The sequence below is a fragment of the Bubalus kerabau genome, chromosome 2 (genome assembly GCF_029407905.1).
Source record: "Bubalus kerabau isolate K-KA32 ecotype Philippines breed swamp buffalo chromosome 2, PCC_UOA_SB_1v2, whole genome shotgun sequence".
Lineage (NCBI taxonomy): Eukaryota > Metazoa > Chordata > Mammalia > Artiodactyla > Bovidae > Bubalus > Bubalus kerabau.
Window position 1 is genome coordinate 137,393,269 of NC_073625.1, and position 13,184 is coordinate 137,406,452.

At 36.8% G+C, this 13,184-nt stretch overlaps 1 pseudogene; it reads left to right on the forward strand.

Annotated features, from left to right (window-relative positions):
- The first annotated feature begins 12,150 nt into the window (after positions 1-12,150).
- Positions 12,151-12,864, forward strand: LOC129644484 (E3 ubiquitin-protein ligase RNF135-like; annotated as a pseudogene).
- Positions 12,865-13,184: the final 320 nt, after the last annotated feature.

Here is a 13,184-nt window from a genome sequence, read left to right on the forward strand (position 1 = left end):
GAATGTAGTGTGTGGCCGCTTTAGTTCGTGGATTAACCCAGAGGCTGAATCAGTCATGGTATTCCAGTAAGTTTCCCTTTCCTCTCCTGAATGATCATTTTTAACTCTATTCATTCTATTTTCAAATATATACCCAGTTATACCCCCATCTTAAAATACAATAAAATACAATCTCAACTACCTTTTTACTTCTTGTTGTAGTCCTGCTCATCTCCTTTCTTGTAAAGCAAAACTCCTTGAAGAAGTAGTCTATTCCAGCTGCTCTTCATGCTTTCTTTTTTGAACCTGGTCCAATCCTGCAAAAATGTTCTCGTCAGTATAACCTGATTACCTCCCCCACAACCTGCTGCTCTCTCAGTCTTTCACATCTTAGTTAATAACAACTCCATTTCTCTTGATGTGTAGCCTGAAGAACTTGGTGCCATTCTTGACTGTTTTATTTTGTACATACTCCATGTCCAATCTATCATTAAATAATTTTTCCTCTATTGCTGAAATACATCCAAAATCCAATCGTGTCTACACTGCTTCCAATATTCTACCTGAATCCACACTTTCCTTATATCTTGTTTGCTTTTAAGCAATAGCTTCCTAACTGGTATTTCTGATTCTGCTATGCCTCCTAAAGTCTATTTTTAATTCAGCTGCCAGAGTAACTTAGATCATGTTATATTTCTGCTCGACAAACCGTGAATGGCTTCTTATATCATTCACATTGAAAATCTAAGCCCACAGTGATGTGTAAAGCTGTATATAGTTGACAACTTTGAACCTGAGTTATTTTATCTTCTGCTACTCACTCTGTCTTGTTTGTTTCATTTTAGTTGTGTGGGCCTCATTGTCTCTGTTCAAAAATCATCCCAGGTACCTCCTGCCTTAGAGAATACCTTTGCATTTTCTGTTGTCTTTTTCTGGAATGTTCTTCTCTGATATTTGTATAATATACCCTTCATTAATTGTATTCCTTTAAGTAAATGTGGTCTTTTCAGTGAGACCTGCACCATTACCTCATCTATATAAGAATCTCCATTCCCACATCAACAATTTTTTTAATTAATTAATTTTTAATTTTTGGCTGCACTGGGTCTTCATTACTTTGTGTGGGCTTTCTCTAGTTGCAGCAAGCATGGGTTACTCTCTAGTTGCAGTGCCTGGGCTTCTTAGTGTGGTGGCTTCTCTTGTTGCACAGCATGGGCTCTAAGGCATGAGGCTTCTGTAGGTGTAACACGCAGGCTCAGTAGTTGTGGCACACAGGCTTACCAGCTCTAAGATTCCACTGCATGTGGAATCTTCCCAGATCAGGGATCAAACTTGTGTCACCTGCATGGGCAGGTGGATACTTATCTACTGCACCACCAGGGAAGTCCCCACATCAACAATTTCTCGCCCTCTTTTCAATTTTGTTCTGCTCCTTAGAACTTATTATATGCATCCCTATATATTGCTCTTATTTTTTTTATTCAATCTTTTTGCAAGGTAGAATGTAAGCCCCATAAATGCAGAGATTTTGTATGCTTTTACTGATATACTATTATTGTCTAGAAGAATGCCTATTTATTGAATTATTTAATTAAGGGCTTGACCCCTACCTTCAAGTTATGTGCTAGCTAGTAATCTACAAGGATGGTGATGCATGCCTCTCTCAAGAAGCTTCCTTTTTTTGTTGTCCCCTTTCCCTGGAAAAATGATTGAGATAAGCTACTCCTTCTAAAGCATCTGTTTATGAACATAAGGAAAGAGTTAGCATTTATTGCTCAATCAAGGTTAAATGCTATTTTTTTATCCCCATCATTAGTTGCTTACAATTTAAGAAGATATGATGAATAAAAATGGAAGACCAATATAGACTCATTATAAAAATGTAATTCTAGTATTCAAATTAGCAAATTGCAATAGCTTGGGTTCAAATGTGACAATTAATGATTACCTTAGTTTTCAAAATGCAATTATCAATATTAAAATGTTTACTATATAAAGCAGATCCTTCAATTACTCTCCTGTGTTCTTTTGCTTCCTATTTAAGAAACTAATAAAAAGAACCAAAACTAAGGATCAATATAATTTGAGCTTATTAAAACTCTGTCATCAACTTTAATATTAAGGTGTGAATGAAAATTCTTGATAACACAAAATAAAAACCATGCCAGAAAACATTGGTCAGTTCCTACTAATTTCAACCCCAAGTTCTTTTTTTTTTCCTAACTCGGTTTGTGTTTTAACTTCCAGCCAGAATTTCTCAAAACATAATTCCTATGTTTATTGTGCTTTCAAAGTACCTTCTAATTTTATAGCCAATGAGGGCAATCCAATTATTGCTGTCACTCTCCTGATTTCTTTAGCATTCTCTCATCACTTTTCTCTTCATAACTCAGTATCAACTGGCCTGTCCTAAACTGTAAACTTTCAAAGTAATGATAATCTTATTATAACCAAAAAAAGTCTCATGTTGAAACTTCCCAAGGTGCTGTTTGGTAAAATATGATCCCTTTTCATTTATGTTCTCTGTCTGCCCTCATGAGATTCATTACACTGAGTTTTATACCTACTCCAAGCAAACAATCAAAGAACTATTCTTCAGTGACTTCCAGCTTAGTTTTTCTTTTATTCTTCATAATGTTTATTGAATGGCATATGTTCCTCATCTCTCTGAATCTACAGTACAATAAATTTATGTTATCAGTAAACTAAACCAGACATTAATGGTAAAATTGTTTTGACTCAGATTATATTTCTCACATACCTCTGATTTGCCATCATCATGAAACTCATTTATGTGGATTATAAAAGTGGCTTTCATGATGAATTATGTAAAGCTCTACTTACCAGTCAAGAAAAAATGCCATTTATATTCATTTCACTTGCTCTCTTCAGCTGAAATTATTCTTATTTCCATTGTTATCAGATTTCATAAAATACGTGTTGAAAATCCATATTCAATGTATAACATATATATTTTTTATAGTTCTCATATTGTCTTTCAGCACCTTATGATTTGATTTCTGCTGTGTATCTTTTAAGAGTTCCCTATTTTCTTGGAATTTTAAACACAAACAAAACACTTTTAAAGGATACCCACAATCTCTCTTACAATCAGATTTCGCTGTTGTTACTGTTTCTTTGTTGCTGCTGTGTTCTGTCCCCATTTTTGCTAGGAAGAGGGAATGCTTGACACAGAGACAGCCCTGATTCCTATGCTAATAACTTAGAATTTCCCCTGAGCATATTCTTTCTACATGTGGGATTATTTTACTGAATAACTTTTACTGAAATCATGCCAAGGCACTCCAAATAGTTTCAGTAGGAAATTTCTCTTTTCTTAGCCAGTTCTATAGACTGAACTATAGAACTATAGACTGGTCTCACATCTACCCATCTTTAGCATGATTGAAACCAATTTGACACCCCCTAGTTAGCAAGAAGTTTCTCATTAAATGATAGGATAAATTCAATATATAGAGGTATGTCTGTCAATCCACAGAAGTGGCATTGTAGTATTTAATCAATGTAGTATTTCTGGCAGAAGTCTATGGAAAATATTTTGGCAGTCAGTGTGGGGGAAATTAATATACAGGGTCAAAAAAAATTACACTTTTTCTTCCATGTATCAAGAAACAGCCATGTTTGGAGAGCAGAAATGAACAAAGTAAATGAAAAAGTTATATAGAAAGAAAATTAGTGCTAAAACAGATTATGAGTTTGGATAATTAGGAAAAAATCAGCTAAACAATAATGAACACTAATATACATAATAATTTAGTGATTCAGGAATAACAAAGTCCAATCTTCTTGTTATGTCTAAATAATTTTATTTATGTTACTTAACCCATGTCCTGTATCATGTAAGTTTCTTAGATCTATGTCAAACAAAAATTTCAAGGAAGATCATGATGTCTAGATTTTTCAGAACAAAGTATCAAAGAGGCAGTCTCTGTATAGAATCTTCTTTAAGTACTCAGTAGAGTAATGACTACTGAATACATTTGAGGAAACTAGCTAAGGCTAGGAAAAGAACCATCTAAATTATAAGAAAGAATATTGTTCGGGATTTTACAATACCAAGAACAGTGCCTATTTCAACCAGTCAGACTGGAAAAACTTATTAAAATATGGAGCATTGAGTAAAGTACCCAGGAATGCCTAACCTCACTAGTGGAGGGTAGTTAGCCCTAGACTGACCTCTGCTTCTAATCAGCTAAATGAAAAATAAAAGCAAGATCCAAACCCATCAGATTGTATCCACATAACCACATGTCAGAACAAAGTTAAAAAAAGAACAGTAGAGATACAAAAACAGCCAGAACCCAACAAGGTGAAGTTCACAGTTTTGTACATCCAATGAAAGAAAATCAGGCATGCAAAGAAGCAGTAAAACATGACTCAGAAGGAGGAGAATAATCATTCCTTTGTTTGAAAACTGATATAGGACAGAAATGGTATGGGCCTAACAGAAGCAGAAGATATTAAGAAGAGGTGGCAAGAATACACAGAAGAACTGTACAAAAAAGATCTTCACGACCCAGATAATCACGATGGTGTGATCACTGACCTAGAGCCAGACATCCTGGAATGTGAAGTCAAGTGGGCCTTAGGAAGCATCACTATGAACAAAGCTAGTGGAGGTGATGGAATTCCAGTTGAGCTATTCCAAATCCTGAAAGATGATGCTGTGAAAGTGCTGCACTCAATATGCCAGCAAATTTGGAAAACTCAGCAGTGGCCACAGGACTGGAAAAGATCAGTTTTCATTGCAATCCCAAAGAAAGGCAATGCCAAAGAATGCTCAAACTACCGCACAATTGCACTCATCTCACACGCTAGTAAAGTCATGCTCAAAATTCTCCAAGCCAGGCTTCAGCAATATGTGAACTGTGAACTTCAAGCTGGTTTTAGAAAAGGCAGAGGAACCAGAGATCAAATTGCCAACACCCGCTGGATCATGGAAAAAGCAATAGAGTTCCAGAAAAACATCTATTTCTGCTTTATTGACTATGCCAAAGCCTTTGACTGTGTGGATCACAGTAAACTGTGGAAAATTCTAAAAGAGATGGGAATACCAGGCCACCTGATCTGCCTCTTGAGAAATTTGTATCCAGGTCAGGAAGCAACAGTTAGAACTGGACATGGAACAACAGCCTTTTTCCAAATAGGAAAAGGAGTACGTCAAGGCTGTATATTGTCACCCTGTTTATTTAACCTATATGCAGAGTACATCATGAGAAATGCTGGACTGGAAGAAACACAAGCTGGAATCAAGATTGCTGGGAGAAATATCAGTAACCTCAGATATGCAGATGACACCACCCTTAGGGCAGAAAGTGAAGAGGAACTCAAAAGCCTCTTGATGAAAGTGAAAGTGGAGAGTGAAAAAGTTGGCTTAAAGCTCAACATTCAGAAAGCGAAGATCATGGCATCCGGTCCCACCACTTCATGGGAAATAGATGGGGAAACAGTAGAAACAGTATCAGACTTTATTTTTCTGGGCTCCAAAATCACTCACTGCAGATGGTGACTGCAACCATGAAATTAAAAGACACTTACTCCTTGGAAGGAAAGTTATGACCAACCTAGATAGCATATTCAAAAGCAGAGACATTACTTTGCCAACAAAGGTTCATCTAGTCAAGGCTATGGTTTTTCCTGTGGTCGTGTATGAATGTGAGAGTTGGACTGTGAAGAAGTCTGAGGGCCGAAGAATTGATGCTTTTGAACTGTGGTGTTGGAGAAGACTCTTGAGAATCCCTTGGACTGCAAGGAGATCGAACGAGTCCATTCTGAAGGAGATCAGCCCTGGGATTTCTTTGGAAGGAGTGATGCTAAAGCTGAAACTCCAGTCCTTTGGCCACCTCATGTGAAGAGTTGACTCATTGGAAAAGACTCTGATGCTGGGAGGGATTGGGGGCAGGAGGAGAAGGGGACGACAGAGGATGAGATGGCTGGATGGCATCACTGACTCGATGGACGTGAGTCTGATTGAACTCTGGGAACTGGTGATGGACAGGGAGGCCTGGCGTGCTGCAATTCATGGGGTCTCAAAGAGTCGGACACGACTGAACGACTGATCTGATCTGAAAGATGTTAGAATTAGACAAGGACATTGAAAAAATGTGTTATAACTGTATTCCATATATTCAAAAAGTAAACAAATTGAAGCTGTAAAAATAGACTCAGTTAGAACTTCTTAAAGTGACAATAATAATTTCTTAAAAATTATGCTGAATAGGATGAATGCAGGTTAGACATAGCATAAGAAAATGAGTTGGTGGGTACAGTGTTAGCTGCTCAGTCGTGTCCAACTCTTTTATACCGCATGGACTGTAGCCTGCCAGACTCCTGTCCATGGAGTTCTCCAGGCAAGAATACTGGAATGGGTTGCCATTTCCTTCTCCATTTGGGTATGGTAGACATCTCTAAACCTTAGGATTGGCCAGGCCTCAGGAAGGACCTCTTGTCCTATCCCTGTCTTTTGCGAGTACACAGACGTGGAGGAAAGGATTCCCTGAGAGTCAGAGGATCTTCACCTCTAACCCCCTCAGACGTTTTTATCAGCAGGAAGGGAGCAAGAGGACACTCCCTAGCAAGAGGCAAGAGCTTTTTCTGAGCTTATTGTTTTCAAATTAAGCCCTTGACTCTCCTATTCTCCACAACTAGCAGCCATTCTCTCTTTCTCTTTGCCAACGACTAAATTTACCTGTCAGTGACATAGTAAAAAAACCAAACAGACAAACAGAAAATAGAGTGAACTGTGGGAATATTTCAAACATGCTAATGTATATGTAACTGGAGACATTAAATATGAGAAGTAGTACATAAAAATATTTAAATATTTACTGAAAATTCCCCAAACCTGATATAAAGTATACAACCACAGATCCCTAAAACACAAGAAAAAAAAAAAAATGAAAGTGCCCAAGATACACTATAGTCAAACTTTTAAGATATAATCTTACATGCAGCCAGAGAAAAAAAAGAGGAAAGAATTCTTAACACAGATTAGTAGAACTGGTCAATAGAAAATCACTAAAAATAAAAGAAAGAAAAAAGAAATCACTATGGATAGATAGCTCTTGAACCCTCCACCCAATGACATACTAAAATTCAAATATGCAGGAATCATTTTCTAACATAAAGCATTTTTTTTTAATTCACAAAAGAAGATAAGCACATTTAAAAGTATTTAAGTCATAGAATGTATTTTCTTTAATAAAATGAAAAAAATGAGATGAAATTAGAAGTCAAAAAATATATCTGGAAAATTCTCAAGTATTTGGAAACTAAATAACATACTTCTAAGGGGAAAAAATTAGAAAATACATTGAACTGAGAAAAATTAAAAACTAAATGTATCAAGATTTGTAGAATGCAGCTAATATAGCACTTAAGGGAAATATATAACACTAGATGTCTATATTAGAAAAGAAGAAAGTCTCAAATTGAATACCTCAGCATTAAGCAATCAGAAAGAGTACAACAAATAAAATCCAAGGGAAGCAGAAGAAAGAAACAAACAAACAAAAAAAGAAATCAGAAGGAGAGAGAAAATGAGGGAAAAAAGAGTGAAAATTAACAGAAATCAAAGGCTGACTTTTTGGAAAGATTAACAAATACTACCATTGAATAAGCTCTCCCAGAAAGTTGAAGAAGAGGAAATTCTTCTCATATCATTCTATGAGTCTAGTATTATTTTGATACCAAAACCAGAAGAGGATATTAGGAGAAAACTACTGACCAATATCCATCATGAATCTAGATGAAAAAATATTTTAACAAAATATTAACAGACTGAACACAATAATGCATAGAAAGATAATACATGATGAGAATAAGCTGGATTTATCCTAGGAACACATGACTAAATATTACAAAATCAATGTACTAATTCACTGCATAACATATTAAAAAATACAAGTTTTATGAAATTTTCAAATATATAGGAAACATATTTAAAGTTTTCAGGAAAGTAAAAATATAAGAGATCTTTCCTATCTTGGTAAAAGTAATTTATGAAAAACTATGCCCAATATTTAAGACTGAAAGAATGAATGTTTCCCTGTAAAGTAAAAATAAAATAAAATAGCAAGGATTTCAGCTCTCACACTGCTATTCAACATTGCATTGAAAGCTTTAACCAATGTAATATGCCAGGCAAGTAATGAAAGGCATAGAGATTTAGAGGAAGAAACAAAATTATATTTATTAGCAAATTGCCAATCATATGTGTCAAATATGATGGAAGCTGGAAAGAAGCAGAAGAATTTAAGTGAGTTTAGCAAAATGTTATAGGATATAAGATCAACACACAATCAATAGTAGCAAAAAATAAAACAAAACTAAATTTTTTGTGTTTTGTTTATTTATAGTTCCCTGACCAGGGGCTGAACCTATGGCCCCTGCAGTGGAAGATTAGAACCTTAAACACTGGATTGCCAGGGAAATTCCCAAGAAATTAAAATGTTTTGAAGTTACCATTTACACTAGTATAAAAAAACAAGTACTGAGGGATAAATTTAACCAAAACTTATAAAAGCTCTACGTTGAAAACTACAAAATATTTTTGAATTTAAAAGACCACAATAAATGGAGAATGTGTGTTTTTGGTCCCAAAATTCAATGTTGCTAATTTGTCAGTTCTCTATAAATTTATCTAAAAGTTGAATGCAATATTGTTAAAATTCTGAGTATATTCAATTTAATCTTCATTAAATTGACAAGCTAACTCTAAACTTCATATGGAAGTTAAAATTAAAAAATCTTTGAAAAAGTAATAAGTTTAATACATCTACTACCTCTACTACACATCCCCAGTATTACTGCCTGGGAAATCCCATGGACAGAGGAGCCTGGCATGCTATAGTCCATGGGGTCACAAAAGTCAACCATGACTCAGCAATTAAACAACATCAACAATGTACATCATATTTTACTTTGCACATTTTAAATAGATGCAATTAGTTGTATGTTGATTATACCTCAGTAAAGCTATTAAGAGACCACAGTATTTATTTCATATTAGTTCTCCTTAACTTCAAAATCCTATGTTAGAGAAATATTTCGATTTCTGCCAAAGCTTGGAACATATAAAGAATTTGTTCTCTTATATAGTGCTCCAGTACTCTGATAGAGCTATGTTTGGGTTGCTCTGTGGTTCACTTGGATTTAAAAACTTTATACGGGGAATGCCATGACTGAGTGAATAAGTATGAATTCACAGTTTTGTTTTAAATGAGAATCTGAAAAACATCATTTTTCAACATAACAATTTAAGAAGAAAAATCTGTTTTCTTTTCCCTTTATCGTTATGACTAACAAATAAAAGAACTTCCACTTAACCTCCAACTTCCTTAAATGTATTTGTGTGTGTAACTGGAGCCTATTATACAGAGTGAAATAAGCCAGAAAAAAACCCACCAATACAGTATACTAACACATATATATGGAATTTAGAAAGATGGTAACAATAACCCTGTATACGAGACAGCAAAAGAGACATTGATGTATAGAACAGTCTTTTGGACTCTGTGGGAGAGGAAGAGGGTGGGATGATTTGGGAGAATGGCATTGAAATATGTATAATATCATATATGAAATGAGTTGCCAGTCCAGGTTCGATGCACGATACTGGATGCTTGGGGCTGGTGCACTGGGACGACTCAGAGGGATGGTATGGGGAGGGAGGAGGGAGGAGGGTTCAGGATGGGGAACACATGTATACCTGTGGCAGATAGATTTAAAAATTTTTTTTAAATTTTATTTTATTTTTAAATTTTGCAATATTGTATTGGTTCTGCCATATATCGAAATGAATCTGCCACAGGCATACATGTGTTCCCCATCCTGAATTTTAGAGAAAAAAAAAAAGATACAAACGGACAAACACATGCATATTATATACACATGTATGTACATATGCATATAGATATAAATAGACACCTGTATATCTATACACATATACACATGTTACTATATATTTATACACATACATATACACATCTATATCCTGGAAAAGGGAATGGCAACCCACTCCAGTATTCTTGCCTGGAGAATTCCATGGACAGAGGAGCCTGGAGGGCTGCAGTCTGCGGGGATACAAAGAGTCAGACATGATTGAGTGACTAAGCGCTCACACACACACACACACACATTTATATATGTATTCACACACATTTATGTTAAAAAAAGATCTAATTTTCAAAAAGAAACTAAATTTTAAAATTAGTTTTTATTTAGTTTTTATTTTGCTCACATTCTTTGCTTGTAAATATAATGGCAAAGAGAACTGTTCAGTTTTCCTTTTTCACTCTTTGGCTTCCCCTCAGATATTTGTTGTCTTTATTTGATGACCGTGGTTCTCACAGTGAGGAAATCTCCAATGAAAGCTCCTTTTTTATAGTGCTTTTTTAATCCGCCGTGCATTTGAGCCACTGTAATGTACTTGGTGGGTTTGAATTTTCCCCTGAACACATCACAAACAAAACAGATTAGTTTTTATGACTGAAGTATTGCCTGTGTTAAGTATCTCTTTCGTCTTCCTGCAACTCTGGTGCCAAGAAGAAGAGAATGTGATGTTTTCATGTGCTTCATTTTAATTGAATCAGCTGCAAGAACAAAATACTTTTTTAGATTGAGTGAGAATTGCTGCCTTGGTTCCAATTCACTGCTTTGTAACCAAATAGCACTTCTTGGTCTAAATTTATTGTATTTCTACCTCCATGTGGAAGAATTTTATAGTCAGTCTTCTTTGGGACATTGGCTGCTGAACTCTTTCACTGACACTCTTCTCATTAGGCTACTGAGAAAATTAAATAGATTCTATCAGTCTCTTTCCTAACATTCTGGTGATACTTTATGGACTATAGGCTGAGAGTGAGGAGATTTAACTGTAACTTCTAAGAACTAAGTTCCCATTAGGGGAACAAAATATTTTATGTTTCTTGTCAGGGTGGATGTGGTGGCATGAATAGGAAGAATACCTTCATCCCCTGTGAACAAGATGAAAGCCCCAAACTAGACCCTAGAGGTGTCTTTCCTAGCACATTATCTACCACTTTTTAAAACAAATATGAAAGAGCCAAATATTCCCTAATTAGTGTTACTATGTACCCTAAGCTTTAATCAACAGTAACTCTGAGGTCAGCATTTATAATCACGTTTGAGAACGGGGCACTTGGATCAGACTTTCCCTGCCTGGGAATCAGGCATAGAATTCACAGGCTTTGGAGTCAGAAGTCCCACTCTTCACACATCCCTTTGCCACTTTCTATGTCTATGATCATGGACAAAGTCATCAATTTCTCTAAATACAAATGTATTCTTCTGTGATACATACAGGTTAATATTAATTATTTTAGATAGAGAACAAGCTAAAGTTAGTGTGGTATCCCAAAGAGATACAGAAACATGATGACTTAAGTAAGTAAGAAATTTATTTCTCTCTCATGAAAACAGTCCAGTACTGATGAGGAGGCTTTGTAAACTTTAACACATGGCTTCTGGCAACCCACTCCAGTGTTCTTGCCTGGAGAACCCCAGGGACAGGGAAACCTTGGTGGGCTGCCATCTATGGGGTCGCATAGAGCCGGACAGACTGAAGCAACTTAGCAGCAGCAGCAGCAGGATTAAGGATGGTGATTATCATTTCTAGCCAGTGGAAGGTGAAGGGAGAATGAGGGCAAGTAGCTTCTCTGCTGAGTTTGTCACCCAGAATATATAATCAGTGTTGTTATTTCTTCCCCACTGGCCAGGGCTTGACCAGAGGTCAACATGCCTGCGTGTGAGTCTGAAAGACTGTGTTCCCAACTGGTAGGCCATGTGCCCAGCTAAAACTTGGAGGGACCTTTCTTTAAAAGAAAGAGATAAGAATGTATGTTAGAGAACAATGAACAAACTCTAATGTTAAAATATGCAGGTAACAAGATTCAAGAGTTATTGTCTGAAACCGGGTTAGGTATAAGGCATGTTGAAATAAATGTCATTAAATGCTCAAGTATTTTAAATAATGGAATAATCATTTAATTTATACTTATAGATTAAATAAAATGATTATTTCATCAGACACCTCCCAGAATCTGAATCAGACAAAGGAGCTTTGTTGGATGGTGTGAACTTTCCTTGGCTTCTCCCAAATAGTGACTTCATGCCCACCTGAGCAAAAAAATGAAAGATATTCTCTATGACCTAGAAGAGATCCAGGGAAAATTACAAGAAAATTTCACGCAGCAATGGGCCCTTGAAGAACAAACACAGGTTGAACTCCTGGAAGTTCCATCTTCTTCCTCATGCTCACTGCCTGACTAGAGCCACCTTGCACCCAAGAGGTTTCCTCATCTGCTCGATAGACCATCATCAGTCCAAACTTTGACCTTGGGAACCTCTCCTATAATCTGAAGGTGTCCACAGATCACTGGACAGTGACTGTATCTTACTTCCCACATGCCTGACCCTGGAGTCCTGAGAGGTTTGCCTCCAGCCAAGCCTTATGTTTCCAGGCCCTCTCTTCTGGGCAGCAGTATTGGGAAGTGGACACTCAGCATTGTAGCCACTGGACAGTTGGGGTGACCTTGTGGAGGGATGAAGAAAAGCCAGATCCTAGGAAGGACCACAGACTCCTGGTGTATAGAGTGGAAAGGGACCAGCCAGCTCTCTGCATGGTGCGCAGTCAAGGAAACTGTCCTCGACTCACACAGACCTAGTGTGGTGGACATCTGGCTAGACCTTGAGGAGGGAAATCTTGCCTTTTATTCTGTGGCTGATCGGGCGAAGCCTCTGTATGAGTGCCCAGTCTCTGTCTCTTTTCCTCTGCACCTTGCCTTCTGCCTGTATGACTTATACCCTGGAAATTCTCTGACTACAAGGCGAAAGAACATGTAAACATTCCCTGGGTGTTAAAACATATTGATTTCCCAGTCTCTCAGCCTTCAAGTTTCCCAGGTGGGAAGCTTGTGATAAAGTGATAAAGAATCATTTTATCACTAGTGAAGCTATTGATAAAGAATCAGTCTGCCAATGCAGGAGAATTAAGGGATGTGGTTGGGAGGTTCCCCTGGAGGAGGAAATGGCAACCCTCTCCAGTATTCTTGCTTGGAAAACCCCATGGACAGAGGAGCCTGGAGGGCTATAGTCCATGGGGTCACAGAGAGTCGGGCACGACTAAAGTGATTTAGCACACAGTCTGCTTGTAAATAGAAGCT